At 45.5% G+C, this 25,215-nt stretch overlaps 1 protein-coding gene across 1 annotated transcript in view; it reads right to left on the reverse strand.

The window, feature by feature from the left end:
• The window catches only part of C1QTNF6 (C1q and TNF related 6), a 151,660-nt gene that overhangs the window by 93,551 nt on the left and 32,894 nt on the right, over positions 1–25,215 (reverse strand). The window contains exon 2 of the mRNA XM_033929889.1: positions 20,166–20,295. The gene's annotated coding sequence lies outside the window, so the exon portion shown is untranslated. The remainder of the gene's footprint in view (positions 1–20,165; positions 20,296–25,215) is intronic.

The raw sequence follows: 25,215 nt of genomic DNA on the forward strand, positions 1-25,215 counted from the left end.
AGGCTCAAATTCCAAAACAACCATCATAGAATGTGTGAGTTCTGGAATGCAATAACAATTCATTACCAGTCCTTCTGTTCCATTTCTCCCATTATGTTTATTGCTTATGTTAAGATTTGTTATGTCTCCCTTAATGTCTTTTCTCTGCATTTCACATTTGGTTCTCCCTCTATTTATGCATTATAAGTGTATTATGTATTTAAACAAACACACTATCCCTGCAAGCGTTTTTAGGGCTCTATAGGCAATTTTGACTCTGCTGATTTTGCTGGATTCTCAGACACATGAGATAATAATAGGATCTTGGATGCTAAACATTCTGGAGACTTTAGCATGGTGCACCAGGCAAAAGTACCTGAGGGAAGGGAAGAGAAGGGATTTTGGCTGTAGTCACATTTTTATTACATTCAGGCATAGTAGGTCCTGTCCTATCTGTTTGTACCTGAGGCAATTGAGATTTGGATATGTTTTCTTTGAAAGACAACTACCCCCTTTACTTTGTAATCCCTTCTTGGTATGCTAGACAAGCACAGGTACGGTCTCCCTCAGATTAGTCTAAGCCCCATACATGTTCCTATCAATGCAAAAGGGATCTATGTTTATTTTTCAGTTTTTAGGACAAGAAGTCAACTTCATGGCTAACTCAGTGTCTTGTTGACCGTGCTGTACACCATAATTGGAGAAATATGGATTTGATTACCATACATAGCTTCTGCCTTGTAGATGGACCAGGGTTATGTATGCTACAGGCACAGCATTAACAGCCCCAAAAGGAAAGAGAGCTCCAATCAACAGTGATGCCTGGTGCCTAGTGACCAAGCACAAGGTACATGCAAACCAGACTCCAGGGAAACCACCAGTTGCGCTTCAAGTTGCAAGTCCCTTAGCTAAGGATTATCATTGATAGAAACATGATGGCAGATAAAGGCCAAATTGCCCATCTAGTCTGCCCATCCGCGGTAACTATTATCTCTTTCTCTCTCCGAGAGATCCCACATGCCTATCCCAGGCCCTTTTGAATTCAGACACAGTCTCTGTCTCCACTACCTCTTCTGGGAGACTGTTCCATGCATCTAACACCTTTTCTTTAAAAAAAAATATTTCCTTAGATTAAATATCAGGAAGTTCTGCTTCACGCAACGAGTGGTGGAAATCTGGAATGCTCTATCAGAAGAGGTAATTGCAGAATCCACCGTTCTAGGGTTTAAGGGTAAGTTAGATGTACACCTATGAGTGGCTTAAGGTGACATAGGTAAGGGTAAGCTAGATGCGCATCTCTTATTAGAAGCTTAGAGTGATATGGGGACTAATACTATAGGGCCTCCACGTGTGCGGATCGCCGGACTTGATGGACCTAGGGTCTGTTCCGGAGATGGCACTTCTTATGTTCTTATTACTTCAGAGCCTATCATCTCTTAACTTCATCCTATTCCCTCTCATTCCAGAGTTTCCTTTCAAATTAAAGAGACTCAACTCATGCATATTTACATTACGTAGGTATTTAAACGACTATCATATATCCCCTCTCCCGCCTTTCCTCCAAAGTATACAGATTTAGATCTTTAAGTCTATCCCCATACACCTTATGTTGAAGACCACATACCATTTTAGTAGCCTTCTTCTGGACCGACTCCATTCTTTTTATATCTTTTTGAAGGTGCGGCCTCCAGAATTGTACACAATATTCTAAATGAGGTCTCACCAAAGTCTTATACAGGGGCATCAGTACCTCCTGTCTCCTACTAGCCATACCTCTCCCTATGCAACCTAGCATCCTTCCAGCTTTCGCCATCACCTTTTCAATCTGTTTGGCCACCTTAAGATCATCCCATACAATCACACCCAAATCCTGCTCTTCTGTCATGCACATAAGCTCTTCACTCCCTAATGTGTACTGTTCCCTCAGGTTTTTGCAGCACAAATACATGGCCTTGCATTTCTTAGCATTAAATTTTAGCTGCCAAATTTCAGACCATTCTTCAAACTTTGCCAGGTCTTTCTTCGCGTTATTCACACCATCCGGCGTGTCTACTCTATTGCAGATTTTGGTATCATCAACAAAGAGGCAAATCTGGATAATATAGATAATTCTTTTGCAACGGAATTTACAGAATTAGTCTCAAATTTAAATCTCACCACTCTGGTTACGGACTCTACCCATTCTGCCGGGCACACACTAGACATGATCCTCATTCCTACTTACCAAAAAGATGCCTTCTTAAAACCTACCATAACTTCTGTCCCATGGTCAGACCATTTTTTAATTACTACAAACAACTGTCTTAAATCCACTAAGAATTCTTCTTTTCCAAAAACGATTACTTTCCGAGACTATAACAAAATTGAACCTTCATCGATTGCTGCATCCTTTAACATAAAAATCGAAGAATTCAGTCTTCTACCAATAAACAAACAAATTACATCTTGGCACAATGCAACAGAACAGTTGATAGGAAAGTTGGCCCCGAAATGCAGGAAAACTATCAATAAAAAAAAAATGAAAAACCCCTGGTTCACAGATGAACTCTTGTTTATCAAAAAACAACTCAGAACTTTAGAACGGAGATGGAGACGTACTAAATCAAGAGAAAATTTAGATAAATATAAAGAACAAATGCAGTACTATAAAAATAAAATAAATTTAGCTAAAAGAACATACTACTCAAACAAAATAGCCAGCGCTAAAAACTCATCAGCCCTCTTTGCAATATTAAAAAATCTCACAGCCCCCAAAAGCATTGAAGATCCATTGTTAGAAATCAGACCGCGGTGGAGGAAGCAGCGCCAAAGCAGCGCAGGGATCGCTGGCATCGCGATCCTGCTGCAGGCTGCTTCTCCACCGCAAACAGTGCAGGGGGTGGGCGGGGGGGAGAATCTGGACGTCAGGGGGGGGAACTGGACGCCAATGGCTTCAAGGCCGGTAGCACCCCCTCAGGGCTTGCACCCGGGGCGGACCCCCCCGCTCACCCCCCTTGGTATGCCACTGCCTTGAGCATACCACTGGTAACATCCCTTTCCTCAGAGCAATCTCCATTCATCACTACCCTCTGTCACCTTCCACTCAACTAGTTCTTGACCCAGCCTGTCACTTTGGGACCCATCCCAAGGGCACAAAGTTTATTTATTAGAGATCTGTGTGGAACACTGTCAAAGGCTTTGCTAAAATCTAAATATACCACATCTAGCGCACTCCCTCTATCCAATTCTCTGGTCACCCAAATAAATTGATCAGATTTGACCATTCTCTGTTTTAAAAGTATTTCCATTAATTTGCTTACCACAGAAGTCAGACTTACCGGCCTGTAATTCCCTTCTTCATTACTTCCACTTTTGTGGAGAGGGACCACATCTGCCCTTCACCAGTCCTCCAGTACCACTCTTGACTCTAGAGACTCATTGAAAAGGTCAGTCAGCAGAGCTACCAGAACTTCCATAAGTTCCTTCAGCACCCTAGGATGTACACCATCCGGCCCCATTGCTTTGTCTACCTTTATTTTAGCTAGCTCCTCACAAACACAACCCTCTGAAAATCAATCAGGGTCTATTACTCCTCAAACCCTATTCACATTTGTCTTCTTTGGTCCTGCTCCCAGTGCTTCAGCCGTGAACACAGAACAGAAATATCTGTTAAGCAATTCAGCCTGTTTCTTATCAGCTTCTACATATTCCTCCCCTTTGAGTCTCACAATGCAACTTTTTTACTTCTTCCTGTCACTAATAAATCTAAAAAATGTCTTGTCTCCCCGTTTTACCGTGTCAGCTATTTTTTCTTACAATTGCATCTTTGCTTTCTTGACTGCAAGACCAGCCTCTCTTAACTTTTCCAGATATTTTTGCCTGTCTTCCTCATTCTTTTGTAGTTTATTTTTGAGAACCAAAGTGGCCTTCTTTTAATCTTACTTTTACTTACTTGCCACACAAAAAGATGTCGCCCTTTCAATCGCTCTTTTCAGTTTTGCCCACCACATTTCTACTCCTTCCAGACAATAATTCCTTGACGTAAACCCCCATCTGAACAAAGTTAGTTTTTTTTTTAAGTCTAGAACCTTTGCTTTTGAATGAGCCCTCTCTATACCCATCTTAATATTAAACTGTACCATGCAGTGATCCCTGGATGCCAGATGATTAATAACTGTATTCTTATATACCGCCAACAATCTTGCGACTTAAGCAAAGCCCGCCCTCCGACGTCAGCGCTGAAGTCGGGGAAGATTTCTGATCGGCTATGTGTGCGCGGCGGGACAGGCAGGAAATAGAAGACAAGCCTACGCGGCTCGAGCTACATTTTGCTAAGAAAGTTGCTAAGATGGGCTGGGAGACAAACGGGGAACACAAAAGGGGGAGGGAGTGCGTTTTGGACACAGAAGGCATGAACTTGGGAGAGAGGAAAGGAGGGAAAGAGATGCTGAGGTGGGGGAGGGAATGGGTTTTTGCACACAGAAAGCATGAACTTGGGAGAGAGGAAAGGAGGGAAAGAGATGCTGAGGTGGGGGAGGGAATGGGTTTTTGGACACAGAAAGCATGAACTTGGGAGAGAGGAAAGGAGGGAAAGAGATGCTGAGGCGGGGGAGGGAATGGGTTTTTGCACACAGAAAGCATGAACTTGGGAGAGAGGAAAGGAGGGAAAGAGATGCTGAGGTGGGGGAGGGAATGGGTTTTTGCACACAGAAGGCATGGACTTGGGAGAGAGGAAGGGAGGGAAAGAGATGCTGAGGTGGGGGAGGGAATGGGTTTTTGGACACAGAAGGCATGGACTTGGGAGTGGAAGAGAGGGAAAGAGATGCTGAGGTGGGGGAGGGAATGGGTTTTTGCACACAGAAAGCATGAACTTGGGAGAGAGGAAAGGAAGGAAAGAGATGCTGAGGTGGGGGAGGGAATGGGTTTTTGCACACAGAAAGCATGAACTTGGGAGAGAGGAAAGGAGGGAAAGAGATGCTGAGGTGGGGGAGGGAATGGGTTTTTGCACACAGAAAGCATGAACTTGGAAGAGAGGAAAGGAGGGAAAGAGATGCTGAGGTGGGGGAGGGAATGGGTTTTTGGACACAGAAGGCATGAATTTGGGAGAGAGGAAGGGAGGGAAAGAGATGCTGAGGTGGGGGATGGAATGGGTTTTTGGACACAGAAAGCATGAACTTGGGAGAGAGGAAAGGAGGGAAAGAGATGCTGAGGTGGGGGAGGGAATGGGTTTTTGCACACAGAAGGCATGGACTTGGGAGAGAGGAAGGGAGGGAAAGAGATGCTGAGGTGGGGGAGGGAATGGGTTTTTGGACACAGAAGGCATGAACTTGGGAGAGAGGAAGGGAGGGAAAGAGATGCTGAGGTGGGGGATGGAATGGGTTTTTGGACACAGAAAGCATGAACTTGGGAGAGAGGAAAGGAGGGAAAGAGATGCTGAGGTGGGGGAGGGAATGGGTTTTTGCACACAGAAAGCATGAACTTGGGAGAGAGGAAAGGAGGGAAAGAGATGCTGAGGTGGGGGAGGGAATGGGTTTTTGCACACAGAAGGCATGGACTTGGGAGAGAGGAAGGGAGGGAAAGAGATGCTGAGGTGGGGGAGGGAATGGGTTTTTGGACACAGAAGGCATGGACTTGGGAGTGGAAGAGAGGGAAAGAGATGCTGAGGTGGGGGAGGGAATGGGTTTTTGCACACAGAAAGCATGAACTTGGGAGAGAGGAAAGGAAGGAAAGAGATGCTGAGGTGGGGGAGGGAATGGGTTTTTGCACACAGAAAGCATGAACTTGGGAGAGAGGAAAGGAGGGAAAGAGATGCTGAGGTGGGGGAGGGAATGGGTTTTTGCACACAGAAAGCAGGAACTTGGAAGAGAGGAAAGGAGGGAAAGAGATGCTGAGGTGGGGGAGGGAATGGGTTTTTGGACACAGAAGGCATGAATTTGGGAGAGAGGAAGGGAGGGAAAGAGATGCTGAGGTGGGGGATGGAATGGGTTTTTGGACACAGAAAGCTTGAACTTGGGAGAGAGGAAAGGAGGGAAAGAGATGCTGAGGTGGGGGAGGGAATGGGTTTTTGCACACAGAAGGCATGGACTTGGGAGAGAGGAAGGGAGGGAAAGAGATGCTGAGGTGGGGGAGGGAATGGGTTTTTGGACACAGAAGGCATGAACTTGGGAGAGAGGAAGGGAGGGAAAGAGATGCTGAGGTGGGGGAGGGAATGGGTTTTTGGACACAGAAAGCATGAACTTGGGAGAGAGGAAAGGAGGGAAAGAGATGCTGAGGTGGGGGAGGGAATGGGTTTTTGCACACAGAAGGCATGGACTTGGGAGAGAGGAAGAGAGGGAAAGAGATGCTGAGGTGGGGGAGGGAATGGGTTTTTGGACACAGAAGGCATGAATTTGGGAGAGAGGAAGAGAGGGAAAGAGATGCTGAGGTGGGGGAGGGAATGGGTTTTTGGACACAGAAGGCATGAATTTGGGAGAGAGGAAGGGAGGGAAAGAGATGCTGAGGTGGGGGATGGAATGGGTTTTTGGACACAGAAAGCATGAACTTGGGAGAGAGGAAAGGAGGGAAAGAGATGCTGAGGTGGGGGAGGGAATGGGTTTTTGCACACAGAAGGCATGGACTTGGGAGAGAGGAAGGGAGGGAAAGAGATGCTGAGGTGGGGGAGGGAATGTGTTTTTGGACACAGAAGGCATGAACTTGGGAGAGAGGAAGGGAGGGAAAGAGATGCTGAGGTGGGGGATGGAATGGGTTTTTGGACATAGAAAGCATGAACTTGGGAGAGAGGAAAGGAGGGAAAGAGATGCTGAGGTGGGGGAGGGAATGGGTTTTTGCACACAGAAGGCATGGACTTGGGAGAGAGGAGGGGAGGGAAAGAGATGCTGAGGTGGGGAAGGGAATGGGTTTTTGGACACAGAAGGCATGGACTTGGGAGAGAGGAAGGGAGGGAAAGGGATGCTGAGGTGGGGGAGGGAATGGGTTTTTGGACACAAGGCATGAACTTGGGAGAGAGGAAGGGAGGGAAAGAGATGCTGAGGTGGGGGAGGGAATGGGTTTTTGGACACAAGGCATGGACTTGGGAGAGAGGAAGGGAGGGAAAGAGATGCTGAGGTGGGGGAGGGAATGTGTTTTTGGACACAGAAGGCATGGACTTGGGAGAGAGGAAGGGAGAGAAAGAGATGCTGAGGTGGGGGAGGAAATGTGTTTTTGGACACAGAAGGCAAGGACTTGGGAGAGAGGAAGGAAGGGAAAGAGATGGTTGTGTACACGGGGAATAGAAGAAAGGAGAATTTTTGGTCATAGGGAGGGAGTGAGGTACAGACAGTGGCATACCAAGGTGGGGGTGGGGCGGTCTGCCCCAGTTTTACGCCCCAAGGGGGTGCACAGCTGGCCACCCTCCAGTGTTCTCCCTAGGCTGGCAAACTGCGTCTCTTTAGCCACTTGAGTGCCACCGCCGCCATTGGGAACAGGCCGGTGCCAAGTTCTCCCTGCTTTTCCCTGTGGGGCCGACCAACTCTCGCCACCCGAGTCAATTCTGATGTCGGAGAGGACGTTCTGGGCCAGCCAATCGCTGCCTGGCTGGCCCAGAACGTCCTCTCCGATGTTAGAATTGACGTCGAGCGGCAAGAGTTGGTCGGCCCCGTGGGGAAGAGAAGCAGGGTGAACTCGGCGCCGGCCTGTTCCCGATAGCGGCAGTGGCCGCCTATTCCCCAGTGGCGGTGGCAGCATTTTCCCAATGGTGGTGGCATAGGGGAGGGCAAGGAGAAAGAAAGAAAGGGGGGGACAGGGAGCCAAAAAAAAAAAAAAAGAAAGAGGGCTGGATTTCCTCTGCTGCGTCTCTGATGACAGCATTGGAGACAGACGCGGCAGAGGAAATTGGCAGTAGTAGGCCGCAAAGCAGCGTGTTTAAAGTGCTGCCTACGCGGCTGGAGCCCGTAGGTTTGTCGGCGGTGGGACGGTTAGGAGCAGGCCAGATCGAGCAGGACTATGGCAGTAAAAGAAGGGGGAGGGTCCGAACGGAGCAGGGAAGGGTAAGGGAAGAGAAGGGAAGGGGGGTGGGGAAAATGCTGCTACAGCTACACAGGAACTTGGAGAGGAAGGGAAATACCGCTACTGTTTCTGCACAGGAAAGGGGGGAGGATAGGAGAGAAATGCTGTTGCTGCTGCATAGGGAAGTGAGATGGAAATGCTGCTGCACAGGGAAATGGGGAAAAATGACAGACAGACAGCGGGAGGGAGGGAGGGAGACAGAAAGAAAGAAAGACACAAGGGCAGAGAGAGGGACAGAAAGACAGTCAGAGAAAGGGGGCCAGGGAGAGAAAAAGAGTCAGCGGGAGAGGGAAAGGGGGCTGCTTTGGGGGGGAAGGTGTGCTGGGGACAGGCAGCTTTGCTCTGGGGGGGGAAGACAGAAGGGGCCATGGAGAGACAGGAAGAGGGAAAGGGGGCTGCTTTGGGGGAGGTGTGTGCTGGGGACAGACAGCTATGCTCTGGGGGGAAGACAGAAGGGGGCCATGGAGAGACAGGAAGAGGGAAAGGGGGCTGCTTTGGGGGGAGGGGTGTGCTGGGGGGAGACAGAAGGGGCCATGGAGAGATAGGAGAGGGAAAGGGGGCTGCTTTGGGGGAAGGTGTGCTGGGGACAGACAGCTTTGCTCTGGGGGGGAAGACAGAAGAGGGCCATGGAGAGACATTTGGGGGGGAGGTGTGTGCTGGGGGCAGACAGCTTTGCTCGGGGGGGGGGAGGGGGAGACAGAAGGATACAGACAGCGGCCAAGGAGAGAGAGATAAAGAAACACAGACAGACAGACACACCTATTCTAGCATCCGTTAATGTAACGGGCTTAAAGACTAGTTCTCAATAATCCAGCCCTCAAGGTTGTGAGTATGATGGATATTGGAAGGCTCATATGAGCCATATGTGGAGCTGTGTGTATGGAAAAGATAAATGGTCACTTAACCAAAAAGAAACAGCAGTGCATCTTCACAAAAACATCAGTCCCAGGACTCCAGCATGGCATATGGCAAAGCTCTAGTACACTATCAATACATAAAGAAGAGATGCAAAAGTATCAAATAACTAAATTAACAAGCCAAATGTAAAAATGCATCTCACACTATCTATGTAGAGTGACAGATTAAAGCTATTATATAGAGAAAGAGGCCTCAAAACCAGACTACAACTTCAGGTGCAAAAAAACTCCTATAAGGAGTACTTTTTCTAATCATTGGCCCACCCCAAAAACAGCCAGAGAGAGAGAAAAAAAACAACCCTTTACTAATAGAGAAAAAGGTCTCTGGCCAAAAAACGGGGTCGTTTTCAAACAAAAAAACTGATTTTTCCACGCTCAGTGAGTGTTATTTAAATAAACATAAAGAAATTCAGAGGAATAGCAGCAGTGGAGGCAAAGTACTTATCTCTTAGTAGATCTAGGCTATAGTACAACCATTGCCCTACCTGTAAGTGCATGTCACGGCAGTGGAGACATCAGTAATAGTACAAACACTGACTGCTGCTCGGTCAAAGCTTCTCTCTGCTCTGACGCGAACCACCCAGGCAGGAACAGGAAGCTGCATCAGAACCGGGGAAGCTTTGGGCTGAGCACCGGTTGCTGTTGCCGATCTTGCCATTGATGTTGGGTGGGGCAATTTTACTTCCGAGCACCTAACTTCTTGCAGGGTCTGGCGCCTCGTGCTGGATTCTGTGTAATTAGAGTGGCTACTGGCAAGAATCGAGGCTTCCACAGCTCGGACAGCAAGCCCTGCCCTTCCACATCTGAGGAATGCAAGATAGAAGAGGGAGCTCTGACTTTTTAAACTTTTTAAAATCGGCAGCGGGCCCCCTGGCATCAACAGCAAAATCGGAAGTTCCAGGAATTGGCAACGTGCCCCACTCCCCCCCGGCATCAACAGCAAGATCGGAAGTAAAATCGGCAACGCCCCCCCCCCCACCGTATCAACAGCAAAATCGGAAGTTCCGATCTTGTTGTTGATGCCGGAGGGAGGAGGGGGGCCCACGAGGTAGGGGGAAGGAGGATTTTACATCCGATCTTACTGTTGATACGGGCGGAGGGCCGTCATCATCCATCGGGCCCCCCTGACAATGTTGGGCCCTAGGCACGTGCCTACTGGGCCTATCCTTTAATCCGGCCCTGGATGCACACCATCCCTGCTCAAATTATCTAGGAAGCCAAAACTCTCTTGATTACACCATCCATGTAACCAAGCATTCATCTCCAGGATGCGAGCTTCTCTGCCCGGGCCTTTACCCTCGACAGAGAGGATGGACAAGAATACCACCTGCGTACCTGACTGCTTCATCTTCTTTCCCAGAGCCACAAAGTCACTTTTGACACGTTCTCAGGGGTATCTGGCAGTATCGTTAGTGCCAATGTGGATGATGGTTAACTGGAAGTGAACATGAAGGCTTAGGCATCTTAGTTCCACTATAGGCCAGTATCTATTGAGTATAGAACCAAAATGATCAGGATGAAAGGCAAAAGTTTAAAAGGAAATCCTTTCCTGGTTGAGAAGGTTTTCTGTAATCATGGATTCATCCTTATTCACCATGATCTATGTCATGTGCAATCTTATATCCCTAATATGCACCAAAAGTAACTAGAGAGCTGCTCACCACATAGTGGCCTCAAACAGACATTGTCTCTTAAACACGCTATAAAAAGTGGAGAACCTTGTAAATGCCTTATTAAATAACTTGGGCTAAAATATATCTGCCAGAGCAATTAAGGTCATTTTTAAGACTTGAAGAAATTGGGACATTAGGTGACTAGTATGTTAGCCATTGAAATAGTGAGATCCTTCGTTAAGCTATATCCGGCTTTATTTAAGAATTTCATGTTATTAAAAAAAAGATGCTGCTCTCTTTTTTCCAGAACCTCAATATCTCTGTTTGTGGTCTGAGGTAGAAAACTATGTTGCAAGTGTTTTTGTATTAGAACGCTAATTTTTTTTCTTTAAAGACTAGGGGCTCCTTTTATCAAGGCGCGTTATGGGGGTTAGCATGTTGGACATTTCATCACGCGCTAACCCCCGCGGCAGGCTAAAATCCTAATGCCTCATCAATGGTCCATCTTGCCCAGCAGACCGCTCACGCGGCAGCCCTCAGGTCAAAGACCAGTGCCCTAACTGAGACTAGCCCTACCTGAGTACGTTCCGGTTCAGCAGGAACTTGTCTAACTTTGTCTTGAATCCCTTGAGGGTGTTTTCCCCTATGACAGACTCCGGAAGAGCGTTCCAGTTCTCTACCACTCTCTAGGTGAAGAAGAACTTCCTTAAGTTCGTACGGAATCTATCCCCTTTCAATTTTAGAGAGTGCCCTCTTGTTCTCCCTACCTTGGAGAGGGTGAACAACTTGTCCTTATCTATTAAATCTATTCCCTTCAGTATCTTGAATGTTTCAATCATGTCCCCTCTCAATTTCCTCTGTTCGAGGGAGAAAAGGCCCAGTTTCTATAATCTTTCACTATATGGCAACTCCTCCAGCCCCTTAACCATCTTAGTCGCCCTTCTCTGGACCCTTTCAAGTAACACCATGTCCTTCTTCATGTACGGCGACCAGTGCTGGACGCAGTACTCCAGGTGAGGGCGCATCATGGCCTGGTACAGCAGCATGATAACCTTCTCCGATCTGTTCATGATCCTCTTCTTAATCATTCCTAGCATTCTGTTCGCCCTTTTCGCCACCACCGCACATTGCGTAGACAGCTTCATCGACTTGTCGATCAGAGCTCCCAAGTCTCTTTCCTTGGAGTTCTCTCGAAGTACTGCCCCAGACATCCTGTATTCGTGCAATAAAATTTTTTAAAAATAAACAAAAAAGTGGAGAAAAGACCTCAGTGTCTTAAGGGTGACCAACAAAAAGTCCCCTACAGACAATCTTGTCTTCTTATTGAAGTCTATTTGAAATGCATTATAGATGTTATGTGAAAATGACATGCAGAGAGTGAAAGTTTTTTTGATTAGAAGACTATTGACTGGTAGAGTTTTTCTGACCAAGGATGTGTCTCCTTGTCTCAATTTTAAATAGTCGGGTTGTTAATAGGCAGAGGGTAAAGGTTGCTTTCCATATGAAATTGTACAACCTTGAAAAATTATGTGGATCTTTTTATATTATTGTTACTGGTCTTTCATCTTTGGGGTTAAGATAGTTTTGTACACTTAACATTGTGATCAGGTTTCTTATGAATTGTAGTATGTGTCTTATTAGTCACAAGTCTTTAAGCCCGTTACATTAACGGGTGCTAGAATATGTGTGTGTGTGTCTGTATTTATTTATTTCTCTCTCTCTCCTTAGCCTGTTTCTGTATTCTTTCTTTCTGTCTTTCTTTTTCCTCGGCTGTCCACCATCACCCCTTGCCTGCTCACCCTGTCCATTCTCCCTTCCTTTTTCTTCCCCTGTGTCCACCACAACCTCTTCACTGGTCCCCCCAGCAGCAGCCCTTCTCCCTTTGTTTTAACTCCCCCCCTGTCCAGCAGCACCTCTTTTCTGCTCCCCCTGTCCAGCGGTAGTCTGCCCACCCCTGTCCAGCAGCACCTCTTTTCTGCTCTCCCTGTCCAGCAGTAGGCCTCCCTTCCTTTTTTTTGCCCCCCCCCCGTCCTTCAGCACCTCTTCACATGTCCAACAGAAACCCTTACCTCCTTTATTTTTTGTCTGCCCTCCACCGACATCTGCCTAAAGCCGCCATGGCCTTCAGGCACCGACAGCCTCTGCGGCCTGCTCCCACTCCCTCCTCGCCGTCGCTTGCTGTTCCCCCCCTTCCCGGGAAGCTTCGTTTCCGGCTTCGGCAGCCTCCTGTCTGCGGCCGCCCGCCCGTCTGTGTTTCAATTCAAAGCCGACGCCGTAGCTCCTCTCTCGATCCCCGCCTGGTGCGGTTCGAGAGAGGAACCGCGGCGGGCGGGTGAGGAGGGTGAGAAGAAGATGCTGGCAGGTGCGCCTGTGCCCCCCCCTCCGAATCAGCGGCAGCAGTGAGGCGGAACTCTGGCGGTGAGTGACAGTGAGGGGGGAGTTGCTCCGTGTTCTGGCCTACCTCCGTGTTCGAAAATCAAGTTCGGCATGGAGGCACACCTCACGGAGCCAGGAATCACAAAACTCTAAGTGCGCATGCGCGCTTAGAGTTTTATTATATAGGATGCAATTTTTTTTTTACTCCCTTTTTATTAATATTAGTTTAGTTTAGTTTGATTTATTTTAGCAATCATGTATTTTATATCTCAAATTTTAACAAATTGTTATTTTATTGGATTTCAGTTGCTTTCATTTTCTCAAATTTTAGTTGCTGATATTCTTAAGTTCATCTAAATTTTTATATAACTAAGCAAAGTATAGGCTGTACAACTCTCTTAAATGTGTCAACAGTCTGCATGATTTCGGATGACTAAAAACTAATATGTGATATTACCTCACTTTTTTATGCTGATTCCAGAACTATTCTTAGTTTTCTTCTATCACGAACAGTTTTTTTTCATAATTTTACTTCATAGATTTATTGCTGTGCCAGTAGGTAATGAGTATTGTTGGAGGGAAATTTCTCAGTACAGACCTGTAAGCCTTGCTGGCACAACTGTCGCTGCTAGTTGTTATTGTGTGACCTTGGAAGAATTGTGTCGTCTGCAGTTCATTCAAAACACGGCAATCAAACTTATAAGGTTGGGATATATGATCATGTCATCATGTCACTCCTCTTCTGCGAGAAGCTCATTGACTACCCATTACCCACCGTTTCACCTATAAAACTTTAATGCTGGTCTACAAAATCAAACTTTCGCATCTCCCATCTTTTCTCGATAAACTCATCATCCCTTTTTGCCCTTCCCTTCCTGGCTGATCAGAATTTACTGACCATACCTTCCATCAAAGAATTCTATTACACTAGAAAAACTAATTTCTCCATTGTAGCTCCAACTTTATGGAACGCCATGCCACCTCAACTCTGCCTTGAAAATTCACTTGACAAATTCAAGGTTAAACTAAAAACGTTTTTATTCCAAGATGCATACCCTAGCATTTAAATATTTCTTCTCTAACAGCTAGCAAACTAAATATGAACCGATTTTAAGAAGCAATCCCCTTTCCTGATGTTATATCTTCCCCCTCTCTTCCTCTCTTTTTAATTTGTTTTTTAATGATGTAATTATTAACTTTCCCTTTACCCTCAAGCTCATGTTTGTACTTGTAATTTGTCCATTTAATGTTCATATTTCCCCTCCCCTTATAATAATTTATTTTAAGCTTTCATTTTTAACATTGAACTTGAACTTGGAAGTGTTTATCTCAGATGCTTGCATTACCAGTGCTGTTTTCATTTTATTTCTCTATTGTGACTGCAGGTACTACAATGTCTACATGCAAGTGTGTGAACAATCCCTATTTTCTGTTACATTTGTGGAAAATATACAGTGCTTAAGCAAAGAACAGATATAACAGACTTTGTGAAAAAAGCTTAATATGCTTATTTTAAAGTGAAACTTGGTGACCAGGATAAAGCATGGGCGCCAAAGAAAGTTTGCTGCTATTGTGTTGAGAGGTTAAGATTGTAGACAAAAGGAAAGAAAACGTGCATGCCATTTGCAATTCCTATGATGTGAAGGGAGCCTAAAGACCACCTTAATGACTGTTACTTCTGTTTAGTTAATGTTCAGGGATGTACCGTATTTTTTGTTCCATAAGACGCATCTGGCCATAAGATGCACCCTAGATTTAGAGGAGGAAAACAAGAAAAAAACCATCCTGAACCAAATTCTCCCTGACAGGCTCTGCAATCAACCCCACACTCCTTGCCAGGCTCTGAACCCTGTACCCCCTCCCTGCCAGGCTCTGTACCCTGTCCCCCCTCTGGTGGTCTAGTGGTAGGCCAGGACAGGGCAGGCAGGGACAGGGTACAAGGCAGGCAGGCAGGGCCCCCCACTCCAAGGTAAGCAGGTTGGGGAAGGGCGCTATAATGAATTTGGGAAGTTTCACTTTCATAAGGGGGAGGTTCCTTCCTTCCTGATATATATTGATTGTCCTTGTAGAAGGAGATAGAGATGGACTAGGTTGAGTGCAATCTATGATTTTCTAGATGTTTCCATTAAACTGTTCACTCTCTTCACTGATATTTACAGAACAGGCTTTCCTCATTTGAAAATGCGTATAAATTTGTGTGCTCTACTCCTCCATTTCACTGTGGTTAAGGTAAGGTTAAATCATATCCCTTTTTTTATGCCGAGTTTCTCAATACAATCTGCCAATCAACACTGGAAGTTCTCACATGACATGCCACAGAGCCAGACATCAAACAATAAAATCCTCTGTCCTGATACAGTAATGTTTACACAGTACCTTCAAGAATTGGAGTCTGCCTCTATTGTTGATCGGAATTTGCGAGCAGGTGTAAGCTTTATCCTTCCAGAACAACCCAAGGCTCTTTATTCTCTACCCCTGCTGTCCCTCCAGACACTAGTCAGAACCCTATCTTTCTTCTCGGCTGTTTTCCTTGCCCCCATCCTCCCCGGCATTAAAGATAGTACCATTAGGGTATCAGTAGACAAGCTGGAGCTCAGCTCAGAACCGCTACTTCAAAATGCAAGTATTTTTTTAAAAAACCCAAACAACCAGAAGTTCAAAACAGAACTTCAGGTCAGTTTTCCATGCCAATTTCTGTACAGCCCAAACCAGCTTTTTTCCACAGCGACCATTAGGACCGTGAAGACCTCAGCTATGGCTCAAACCATATCCTTGACACTGCTTCAAGCCGACATGAAGAAGATAGTAGAAAAGCATTTTTCTTCAGCTCCCTCCCCTCAGGGCTCTCTTTCAGCACTTTTGGGGGAGGGTAGCGTCAAACCGCCACAGCTGATAGCCTAAAAAGTTTCAGCTCCAGCAGCGCCGTACTAAAAAGAACAGGATTTCGAGCTTGATACTCCCTGCGCTTTCCCGCAGCTGCCTCTGCATCACTACGGCGACAATTTGTAGTTGCATGTGGTCAATAACTGAGCGCTGACGCTGCTTTCTCCAGAAGCATTGAAAGGGAACAGTGAGCACTTGCCCCGGTTCAGAAAGGAAGAAAGAGATCCGTCTGTCACCTTAGTGCTCCACGGCAAAATCAAGAATGGGCAAAAGGAGAAAAGAAAAGAGGACATGGAGGGGGTATGGGGGGGTCCCTGCCTGCCTGCCTGTAGGAGCGCTGGACCACCGGAGGAATTAAAACAAGGTAACGAGGGTGGGTATTCGCTCTATAAGACGCACCCTTATTTCCACCCACTTTTTTGGGGGAAAAAAGTGTGTCTTATGGAGCAAAAAATACAGTAACTTGAAAAATAAGAACCAAATTGTGAATCCAAGCATTCTTTTAGCCATTAGACCAGTTCCACATGGAGAAGACCTGCATGCTTCTCTTCCTCCAGCTGTTTTAGAGAACCTGGCAGAAGATGACGTTGTACGTGAACTTGACGCATTCACCAAAGACAATACTGATGATGTCAACCTGCCTGAATATGACTTTACTCTGCAACGGTTCTCTCAGAGTGTAATTAATGATCTAGAACGTGATTTGAATTTGCTGCAGAACTACTTGGCTCCTAGCTTAAAAGTAAGAATCTTCTGGAATCAGGAATACATTACTCATGGTACAGACACAGAGAAAAAGAACTAGTTCCTTTATTCTCACAGAATGATTCCTTGGTTTACTGCAATAACATAAACGAGTTAATGCACTTCTATGGCACTAAACATGATCCTACTCAGTGGAGACTTTTTATAGACTCATCAAAGAGGAGCCTTAAAGGCATGTTATTGCATAATGGGAATGTGTATGGGTCCATTCCAGTGGCCCATTCAGTTCAAAAGAGACATTCGAGAACATGAAGCTACTTTTAACAAGTTTCCTGTATGAGGAACACAAATGGCTTATCTGCGGTGACTTCAAAGTTATAGGAATACTATTAGGACAACAAGCTGGGTTCACAAAAATGCCTTGTTTTCTATGTGAATGGGACAGTCGGGCAAAGCAAAGACATTGGAGTGTGAGAGTTTGGCCAGAGCGGCAAAATTTTGTGCCTGGAACTAAAAACATCCTGCATGAACCGCTTGTAGACCACCCCAAAGTCCTGCTTCCACCACTACACATCAAATTTCATCAAATTGATGAAGCAGTTTGTAATGGCTCTACCTGCTTAAAGTACCTTTCTAAGAAATTTCCCTTCATCACACAAAAAAATTGACAGCTGGAATTTTTGTTGGTCCTCAAATAAAGAAACTGATGACCTCACTCTGGAATATATCTGGATAAGGAAAACTGTTACGTAGAAATTAAGTGGGTAACGTTCCCTAACCTTTTGTCTCTTTACCTATCCTTTTTCATTTATTTTGGAATTGTATTTACTCCAATTTTTTTTTTACCTCCCCCCCCTCAACTGCATCTTTATGTTATAATTGTTTTTAGTGTCTCGTTTGTTGGAGTTTTTTTTGTTTGTTTTTTTTATCTTTGTAAATCGCATTGGATTTGGATATTGCAATCATATCAAATATTTTAAATAAACTTGAAACTTGATTTTGATCAAACAATGAATAAAAGAGAAAAAGACGCATGGACCGCCTTCTGATCTGTTACTGAAAACTTTCTAGGGAATAGCAAAGATCCTAATTATAAGGCCATTGTTGATACAATGTTGGAAAATTTCAAGAAGTTGGGTTGTAACATGAATGTAAAAGTTCACTTTCGACTACCGTATTTTCACTCATATACCGCGCACCCGTGTAAAACGCGCACACGGGTATAGCGCGCGGGAAACTGCAATTTATGTAAAGAAATTTTATATACCGCGCACACCCGTATACCGCGCATGCCGCCCCGACTCTCCTGTCGCCGCCCGACTCTCCTTTCGCCCGCCCCGACTCTCCTCTGGCCCGCCCCGACTCTCCTCTCCCCCTTGAAGTCCTGTCCCCACCCTGAAAGCCTGATGCCCCCCCGATGTCCGATTCACCCCCCCCCCCGCAGGACCGCTCGCACCCCCCTGACGTCCGATTCACCCCGCAGGACCGCTCTCACCCCACCCCGACGTCCGATTCACCCCGAAGGACCGCTCACACCTCCACAGCCTCCCCACCCCCCCCCCCCATCATGGAGAAGCTCCTACTGTGAAATGCTTCCTCTTCCGGCGGTCCCAGCTCTTCTGTGAGCCCTGCTCTGAAATGCTTTCTCTTCCGGCGGTCCCGGCCCTTCTGTGAGCCCTGCGCCTGCGCTGCTTCCTCTTCCAGCGGTCCCGCCCTTTCTCTGACGTCAGAGAAAGGGCTGGACCGCCGGAAGAGGAAGCAGCGCAGGCGCGGGGCTCACAGAAGGGCCGGGACCGCCGGAAGAGAAAGCATTTCAGAGCAGGGCTCACAGAAGGGCCGGGACCGCTGGAAGAGGAAGCATTTCACGGTAGGAGCTTCTTCATGATGGGGGGGGGGTGGCTGTGGGGGTGTGAGCGGTCCTTCGGGGTGAATCGGACGTCGGGGGGGGGAACTATGTAAAAAAAAACATTGTAAAACGCACTCACGCGTATAACGCGCAAGGTTATGCACGGTTTGTAAAAATCGTGTATAACGCGCGCGTTATATGCGTGAAAATACGGTACTTTCCAGAAAATCTGGGGCATTATAGTGAAGAGCAAGTTGAATATTTTTGCCAAGATATTAAGGAGATGGAGAGGAGGTACCAGGGAAGATGGAATGAAACTATGATGGCCGACTACTGTTGGATGTTGAAGAGGGACATCAAGATCTTCAAGAATCTGCAAGGAAGTCAAAGAGGAGAAAGTCTGAAAATGAATGGAACACTATTTGCTTTGTTACAGGGTAGTCAAGAAATAAATTAGGGCAGTTCTTTATAGTATTTTAAAAATGTGTTTGTAATAAAAATTGACCTTGTGTGAAATGGTATTACAGTAGTTAAAATTGTGTGAAATGATATTACAGTAGTTAAAATCGTGAAAACATAATTTCTTATTTTGTGTAAACACCTGACATGATAGGCAAAAATGAAATAATTCAAAAAAATAGCAAGAGGAATATATTAAAAGTTCACAAAAATTATTCCAATTTATATCCACTACTTTAGAGGAGTGAAGCACAAGATAGGATATGTGTTTCTAAATGGAGAAAAGACCTCAGTTTCTTCCAGGGAAAGAAAACAATCACCTGGAGGATCTCTATGTCTGCCGTATACAACTTAAAGCAGCATAGGAAAAAACATCCCTGGTCAAAAACTCCATTGTCAAATAATATCTGAAAAAACTGTTGAGTCTCAACAATATCTGTTCCCACGTTTGGAAGAAATTCAATGTGGGGACATTGATTGAACTGTTTTGATTCTATTTCCACCTGGAGGACAATGAATCTAAAAGATAAGTGATTTGTGATGTTCTGGACTGTATGCTAACAGTTTTTTCAGATATTATTTGACAATGGAGTTTTTGACCAGGGATGTTTTTTCCTATGCTGCTTTAAGTTGTATACGGCAGACATAGAGATCCTCCAGGTGATTGTTTTCTTTCCCTGGAAGAAACTGAGGTCTTTTCTCCATTTAGAAACACATATCCTATCTTGTGCTTCACTCCTCTACAGTAGTGGAGGCAAAAATGAAAGCCATTTCTAGAATCAGCATAATAAATTGATTCAACAACTACTTTTAAGAAATCATCTGAGTAAAAGTTTTAAAATGCAGACTGGTATAATTAGTGGTTTGTATTTGATACACATGTCATTTTTCCATCAGGAGAATAGTACTCTTTTATATCTTTAATGTTACTGGTGTATTGTCCCACTAACATTTTTTACATGTGATCTGCACTTTGGTATGTATGCCATCTTCTTATCATCATCATCATATGTTTCATTAACAGCAGTCTTTTTTTTTCTCTATCACTTTGGGAGCACAAGTCACGCTCAAATATATCCACAATACTCTGGGTGCTTCTACACCCCTTAAATATCACAATTGACATATCACAATTTTGAATCTTTGGAATTATCACAATTCACCTAGGTCATAGGAGGTCTACATCTACTTAGGTAACACCACTGTTTACCTTAATTTTTTCACATTATATACCAATGATACATTTCATATACATATTCATATCCTTAGGACCCCTGAGGAAGGTTCAGTAGAATTGAAACACGGACCATGTCGGGTCCCATTACTACCAACTGGGTTACTTCACTCTCTAGTAGATATAATTACCTTGAATTTTTCATTTGAACTGGCAATAAAATGATATCTCAAGAATATTGTTTTCTACAATCTTCCTTTGTTTGTTTCTTTGCTTTTTTACTGTGGGAACCTTGGGCTTCTGTTGTTAGTTCAGAGTATTCTGAAAGGAAATTTTAAGATAATCCAGGAATATAAGACCTTTGAAATCAAAAAGATAAAATATTTTGACACACACCAGACAGGATTTAACACAGATCCTGGTTCTTTTTTTTTAAATCACATTACAAACCATAAAATTATACTGCTTTGGTCATCACCTTATCACCCATCCATATATCTCTCTGTCTCATCTAACTCACCCCACCCTTTTCCTGTGAGACTGCTATCGGAATGCTTTTATGTTTTACTTATATATCTGTTATTTGTTAATATTTGCTTATTTCTGATATGAAAAAGAAGGGTTACCTTGAAAAGTAATAAAAATGCATTACCACCACCCCCCCCCCTTTTTCCAAAGCCGCAGTAGAGGTTTCTATTGCAGCCCAGAATGCTAAGTGCTCCAACAGTATTCTGACGCTCATAGAATTCTACGAGCGTCATAGCATTTAGCATCCTGGGCCATAGTAGAAACCTCTATCATGGCTTAGTAAAAGAGGGCCTATGTTAGTAAAATAAAAAGCTATTACCTTATTTCCTTTATGTTTTGTTTTATTTCTATTTATTTTTAAAATTTCTATACCATTTTATTCCAAAACGGTTTACAAAAAAGTTACATACATAAAATATTAAAACAGGTCAGAACAAATAAAAGCAAAGGCAGAAAGATGCAATCCTTACAATAGGTCCGATGCTCTAAGAAATGCATCAACAAATAATTGTGTTTTCAACAGTTTCCTGAATGAACTCCTATCACCACATTTCCGAATTTGGCCAACAAGGCCATTCCACAGTTTTACTCCTATACATGAAAAGGCCATAGCAGTCGTTTCTACATACAGTGGTGCCTCACACAACGAACTTAATTCGTTCCAGGAGCAAGTTTGTTATGCGAAAAGTTCGTTATGTGAAACGCGTTTTCCCATAACAATACATGTTAAAAAAAATAATTCGTTCTGCAGCATAAAATATGCTAAGATGACATAAAAAAAGATAAATTTGTCAAAATGGTGAAAATGGTGGTCTTGCTGAGGCCAAACTCTTTGACGAGGTCACACTGTTTGACCCCACATTCACTCCTTCTAATTATTTCCCGTTTCATTTCAACAGAAATCACCTTCCTGCTTTTTTTAGAAGCCATGATATATAAAAAATATTGAGTTTATCTTAAAAGGACGACTGTATACAGTGAGAGAGGGCAGTTAAGCGCAGTGACTAACGACTGCCTGCGCGGAAGGATGCAATACATCGGCAGCTCGGGCGACTTCGTTGTGTGAAACGAAGTTCGTTGTGTGAAACGAAGTTCGTTGTGTGAAACAAAGTTCGTTGTGTGAAGTTCGTTGTGTGAAACGAAGTTCGTTGTGTGAATCAAGACATGAAGTTCGTTGTGTGCAGCGTTCGTTGTGTGAGGCGTTCGTTATGCGAGGCACCACTGTACTTGGGATTACCGAGGAGCCTTTCACATGAGTGTCAATTCATTGATATATGTGCACACAATCAATTTGTACACAATTCAATTATTTTAGGTGCCTAAACAAACCAAATGCACATCTCTAGAAGTTAACTAGCTAAATGGATGTCAAAATTGTCCTATGAATGCGCAGACCTTTGCAATCCAGATGTCAACAGGTGCCTAATACTGAACTGAAAGGAACAGCTGTTCCTGAAAGTAATAGCAATATACATACTAAAATATATCTGGAGGCTTTATTAATAAAGATTTTTAAAAAGCAACAGATCAACGCAAAAGAGGATGCTAGATGTAGTTTCACAAAACTGTTCCACATTATGTTGTTTTGGGTACATGAACCTAATGTGTTCTCCAGTTCATCTCCCACCTTTTCTTCATTCTCACTTTGCAGCCGCCTTCTGTTTCCTCCTCATGCTGCCCAGGTGTACGGTACTACCCTCTCTTCTGCTCACAGATGGCATTCATAGATAATGGTGGTTGTAAAAATGTATTTACTGAGGTGCCATAAACCTAACAGCCTAGAATTATGCAAAAAGCAATGTTACTTACCTTAACAGTTGTTATCTAGGGACAGCAGGCAGCTATTCTCACTAGTGGGTGATGTCATCCGACAGAGCCCCGATACGGACATCTTGCAAGCATGTCTTGCTTGAAGAAACTCAGAAGTTTCGAGATGCCCGCACCGCGCATGCGCCAGTGCCTTCCCGCCCGATGCTCCGGGCGTGTCTCCTCAGTTCAGGTAGCTAGCAGAGAAGCCAACCCAGGGGAGGTGGGTGGGACGTGAAAATAGCTGCCTGCTGTCCCTGGATAACAACTGTTACGGTAAGTAACATTGCTTTATCCCAGGACAAGCAGGCAGGTATTCTCACTAGTGGGTGACCTCCAAGCTAACCTCAATGGGATGGAGGGAGAGTTGGCAACTTAGGAGAACAAATTTTGTAACACAGTTTGGCCAAACTGCCCATCCCGTCTGGAGAAAGTATCCAGACAATAATGAGAGGTGAACGTATGAACCGAGGACCAAGTGGCAGCCCTACAAATCTCCTCAATCGGTGTCGATCTGAGGAAGGCTACCGAGGCTGCCATTGCTCTGACCTTATGGGCTGTGACCTTACAGGGAAGGGGTAATCCAGCCTGGGCATTAGCAGAAAGAGATACAAGCCGCCATCCAGTTGGAGATGGTGCGCTTCGATACAGGTCGTCCCAACTTGTTTGGATCAAAGGAGACGAAAAGTTGAGGAGCAGTTCTGTGTGGTTTGGTGCGATCCAAGTAGAAAGCCAAAGCACGTTTACAGTCCAGAGTGTGAAGAGCTGATTCTCCAGGATGAGAATGAGGCTTTGGAAAGAACACTGGAAGCACAATGGATTGGTTGAGGTGAAATTCAGAGACCACTTTAGGCAGGAATTTCGGGTGAGTACGGAGGACCACCTTGTCATGATGGAATACTGTGAAAGGTGGGTCCGCCACCGAGGCCTGAAGCTCACTGACCCTGCGAGCAGATGTGAGGGCCACCAGAAAAACCACTTTCCAAGTGAGAAACTTTAGTGGAGCCTTGCTCAGAGGCTCAAAAGGAGGTTTCATAAGCTGAGAAAGGACAACATTTAGATCCCAAACCACTGGAGGCGGTTTGATAGGAGGATTGACATGAAAAAGTCCTTTCATAAATCTGGAAACCACAGGATGAGAAGAGAGAGGTTTCCCTTGTAGAGGCTGATGGAAAGCCGCAATAGCACTCAGGTGGACTCGTATAGATGTCGACTTGAGACCAGACTGAGACAGATGTAAACGATAGTCCAAAACAGAGGATAGGGAGGCTCGCTGAGGCTCCTTAGAATTGGAAATACACCATGAAGAAAATCTAGTCCATTTTTGGGAGTAGCATTGACGAGTAGCAGGCTTCCTGGAAGCCTCCAAGACACCCCTCACCGCCTGGGAAAACTGGTGCGGAGTTACGTTGAGAGGAACCAAGCTGTCAGGTGGAGAGACTGCAGGTTGGGATGAAGCAGAGACCCCTGATGCTGAGTAAGCAGTGAAGGAAACACTGGAAGTAGGCACGGTTCCCTGCTGCTGAGTTGAAGTAGAAGGGAGAACCAAGGTTGCCTGGGCCACCGAGGAGCTATCAGAACCATGGTGGCATGGTCGGACTTCAGCTTGACCAGAGTCTTTTGAATGAGAGGGAATGGCGGAAACGCATACAGAAAGCGATTCCCCCAATCCAGCAGAAAAGCATCTGCCTCGAGGCGATGAGGAGCCTAGATCCTGGAGCAAAACTGAGGCAGCTTGAAATTGTGGGGAGCCGCAAAGAGGTCTATCTGAGGCGTTCCCCACTGAGCAAAGATCTGATGAAGGGGCTTGGAGTGGAGTGTCCATTCGTGAGGCTGGAGAAGACGACTCAGTTTGTCCGCCAAGACATTGTCCTTCCCCTGAATGTAGACAGCTTTGAGGAAGGTGTTGTGGCGAACCGCCCAATCCCAGACTCTGAGAGCTTCCTGGCAGAGGGAGGCCGAGCCCATGCCCCCTTGCTTGTTGACATAATACATGGCGACCTGATTGTCGGTGCGAATGAGGACCACCATGTCGTGAAGCAGATTTTGAAAAGCTTAAAGAGCATTGAAGATGGCTCTGAGCTCCAGAAGATTGATTTGATGGAGTCGGTCCGCACAGGTCCAGAATCCCTGAGTGCGAAGCCCATCCAGATGAGCCCCCCAGGCATAGGTCAAGGAATTGGTAGTGAGAACCTTCTGATGAGGAGGAGTGTGAAACAGCAAACCTCTGGATAGATTCGAAGAGGTCATCCACCAAAGTAGAGACTGCCGAAGAGCAGGAGTGACTATGATGTGTCGAGTCAACGGGTCTGACACTTGAGTCCATTGAGAAGCTAGGGTCCACTGAGGAATTCTGAGATGGAGCCTGGCAAAGGGCGTCACATGAACTGTAGAGGCCATGTGGCCCAGGAGGACCATCATGTGTCTCGCTGAGATGGACTGGCGAGAAGATACAGACTGGCAGAGACGAAGAAGAGCATCCATGCGCTGAGGAGGAAGGAATGCTCGAAGCTGGATGGTGTCCAGTACCGCCCCGATGAAGGGAAGGGACTGGGTAGGCTGCAGATGAGATTTGGGAAAATTGATCTCGAAGCCTAGGCTCTGCAGGAAGCAGATCGTGGTCAAGGTCGCCAAAATGACCCTTGGAGCTGACGGGGCCTTGATGAGCCAGTCGTCGAGGTATGGAAATACCTGAAGACCCCTGTTCCGGAGTGCAGTGGCCACCACCACCAGACACTTCGTGAAGACTCTGGGAGACGAGGACAGGCCGAATGGAAGCACTCGATACTGCAGATGTAGATGTCCCACCCGAAATCTGAGGAACTTGCGGGAGGCCGGATGAATGGGAATGTGAGTGTAGGCCTCCTTGAGATCCAGAGAGCATAACCAGTCGTTCTGCTCGAGGAG

Source organism: Geotrypetes seraphini, chromosome 2 (assembly GCF_902459505.1).
Source record: "Geotrypetes seraphini chromosome 2, aGeoSer1.1, whole genome shotgun sequence".
Lineage (NCBI taxonomy): Eukaryota > Metazoa > Chordata > Amphibia > Gymnophiona > Dermophiidae > Geotrypetes > Geotrypetes seraphini.